The 3,261-nt window shown below is 47.9% G+C and overlaps 1 protein-coding gene across 1 annotated transcript in view; it reads right to left on the reverse strand.

The window, feature by feature from the left end:
* WWP2 (WW domain containing E3 ubiquitin protein ligase 2) overlaps nucleotides 1–3,261 on the reverse strand; it is a 156,490-nt gene that overhangs the window by 61,383 nt on the left and 91,846 nt on the right. The gene's annotated exons all lie outside the window — the stretch shown is intronic.

The raw sequence follows: 3,261 nt of genomic DNA on the forward strand, positions 1-3,261 counted from the left end.
CCCGCCACAACGCCTGGCCATTTTTTGGTTGCAGCCATCATTGTTGTTTGGCGGGCCCAGGCTGGGGATTTGAACCCGCCACCTTAGGTGTATGTGGCTGACGCCTTAGCCGCTTGAGCCACAGGCGCCGAGCCTGTTGATGTGTTTTAACTAGAAAAGATGACTCAACAGTCCATTCAAGTAAATGAGAAACAATGCAGAAATGGATCTAAATTACAAAGAAAACAGGAGGATCCAGCAGCAGAAAAACCCATCTGACATCTTCACAGAACACAAGACAACAAGACAACAAGGCAACAAGGCAACTTGTGTTCCCAAGTTCCTTTTGTAAATTAGCTTTTCTCTATCAGTGAAAATATCTATGCCTCCCTGCCCTTCGATTCACTGTTTCTGTTTTGCCAAAGATTACTCCACTACTTAGTAATTATGTACTACTTGCAACAGTGAGACAGTTTAAATATCAGACACAGACATCAGAAGAAAAGACCAATCCTCCCTGGGCAGGGAAAATAGGGGCCCAGAGACAATTTACACCAAGTGACATGGGCAGTTAGGCTACTCACAATAAGAGTGATGATGACGGTGGAGCTATACCACATTATGTTCCAGGCACCCTGCACACTAGGTACTTCACATACATTTCTTCATTGAACATGGGAACCATAATGGTAGCTTACTACTATCATCCCCAAGAAAACAAACACAGAGAAGTTCTACAGGAAACAAGCAACAGAGTAAAGATTCACATCTAGGTAGTTTAACATCAAGAGCCTATACCCTTTGGTTGGAAGACAGGGCTGGGAGCCAGGACTTATCCTGAACTCCTCTTGGGCTATTCTTTCACCAGTGAGTTGGCCGATGACAAGATTAAGACCTATAATAGAAAGTTCTCCAATGGGAGGATCTACACCCACCAGGACATCTGTGCTGGTGAACAGTGTGTTGGCACAAGTCTGCCACAAAAACAACAGGAGGTTTCCAGGCAGAATAGGAATTGCCCCCACCAACTACCTTCTCTAGTGCAAGAAATGCATTTTTCTTCAAGATGGGCATGAACTAAAATACTAACAATAATTATATTTGTACGTTGGGAACATGGATGCTTTTTTGTGCTCTTCTAGATTTTTCTTATTTCTTTCCTTATGTACTTTGGAAGGGAAAAAAAAGTTTTTCTTGGGTCAAAAAAAGAAAGAAAAAAAGGAGAAAGCTAGCAAACTCTGGAACTCTGGAGGCCTTCACACCTAAAGACTACGTGGCAGTTAAAAATGGAGACAGGGTACAACTGAGCTGTGGAAATAAAGATTCAATCTGGACTCTCTTTTTCCATCTTATTTTTCCCTGAGCTAATTTCATAAATCAAAAGCTGTCAGCCACACCTCAGTCAAAGAAAAATACTTCAAAGTCCCCACTTCATGGGAAGAAATGTTAGTATTAAGCATTTTACCACAACTGCTTGTCGAAAGTAGAATAAGCAGGGACGCGTTCCAAAGGGAAAGGCGTCTTCAGGAAACCGATGGACATGTGTGTGTGTGTGAGAGGAGGGCAGAGAGCTTGAGAGAGAGAAAACTGGTTAAGAGAAGGCTTATTTCAGCCAAGAATCCCCTTTGGAGGACAAAAAGCCATTCTGATTTGGGACTCACAGCCCCCAGGAAAGGAAAGGGCTGTACCCCTCTCTGCTCCAAGGAGCAGTCGGCCACATGGGCAGCACATCACCCCACCAGGCACCCAGGCTCTGACAAGTCCGTGATTACTTCCATCCCCGGGGCTCCCTGTCCCCTTGGAGAGAAGCCGGCCATGACAACAGGGTGGGTCTCCTCACTCGCCTGGCCCCTCCCTCCCTTCCCCGAAAGGCCATGCGGTCAGAGCTGAGAGAAAATACTTTCAGAAATGTTTAACCACTAATGATAGCAGCTGACCCTGAATGACAGACTGGAGCAGGGCTGGGATTAGCCCTAAACCAGGGGCAGCTGGGACCACTTTGCGTGAATTGCTGCCTCCCTGCCCATGGCCAACCCGCCCCCCACACACATACCACACACCCGTTCCCTACGTTCTCCCCGTGCCCTAAATCTGGAGTTCCAAGTTCTTTGCTCCTGTATTACCTTAAAATAAGACACAGGAAGAAGAGAAGGCCTCAATATTTGAGGGAAATTTCCTCAGCTGTTACCTCTCCTGGAGAACTCAACCCTTAAGAGATGGGACTGTGTAGTGATTAAAAGCTGGCCCAGATGCTGAAACCACACATCGCTGGCCAGAACAGGACCAGGAGACATGCCGGCTGATGGGATGAGGTGAGCCGGACTCCACCACTGACAGCCCGGCTCAGCTCTGCCCATGACTTCAACCTTGGCCTGATCTCCTCCCCATTTAGGGGACAGGGAGGAGTTATGCAGCCCCTCGGACGGTCAGAAGGGTATAGAAGGGCCGCGCTAGTTGGGCCAGACTCCACGAATGGTTTCAAGTAACCTCACTACAGAAATTCAGCTCTCCTTACAGCCTGCCCTTCTCAGAATGCTGGTGAGTTCTTCCCCAAGTTCCTCCCTCAGGAACTGAGGCTTCCCAAAGGAGAGCCAGTCAAGGCCTGGGCCAAGGTGTCGGAGCATTCTCATGCAGAGGAAGTCCCCAGGAGAGGGCTCCTGGCTGTCCCTTGGTATTTAAGCTTTGACATTCACTCATACACCAGTCTCTCTGTCCTCAGCTGCACCCTAACAGCCAGAGACTTGGGTGCCTTGGGTATCTTGCCTCCCTCTTCATGAAGTCCACTGAATTATACTTAACCATTATTTTCTGCGTGCAAAGCCTTCTCCTAGGCCTGGCAACAAAATAGGGTCCCTGACACCTTAATATAAATGCAGTGATTTCTAATTCTGCTCAGATACAAATTTCTATCACACTACACAATGCACCCATGTAGGAGTCACTCAGCTAGTGTGAGCCCAGCCAATCTCATGGTAGTGTCCCCTCTATACAGCCTGTTGACCTCATCACATAAGCACTGGTTCCATGAGGAGTAATTAAACAAAACAGAATTTTGTTTCTTTGGTTTCTTTTGAAGCCTTGGCCTGGCACGGTGGCGGCTCTGACCTGTAATCCTAGCACTTTGACAGGCCAAGGCAGGAGGATGGCTTGAGGCCAGGGGTTCAAGACCAGCCTGGGTAAAATACTCTATCTTTGGCTCGGCGCCTGTGGCTCAAGTGGCTAAGGCACCAGCCACATACACCTAAGGTGGCGGGTTCGAATCCAGCCCGGGCCGCCAAACAA

The sequence above is a fragment of the Otolemur garnettii genome, unplaced genomic scaffold (assembly GCF_000181295.1).
Source record: "Otolemur garnettii isolate 467f Iridium unplaced genomic scaffold, OtoGar3 scaffold00047, whole genome shotgun sequence".
NCBI lineage: Eukaryota > Metazoa > Chordata > Mammalia > Primates > Galagidae > Otolemur > Otolemur garnettii.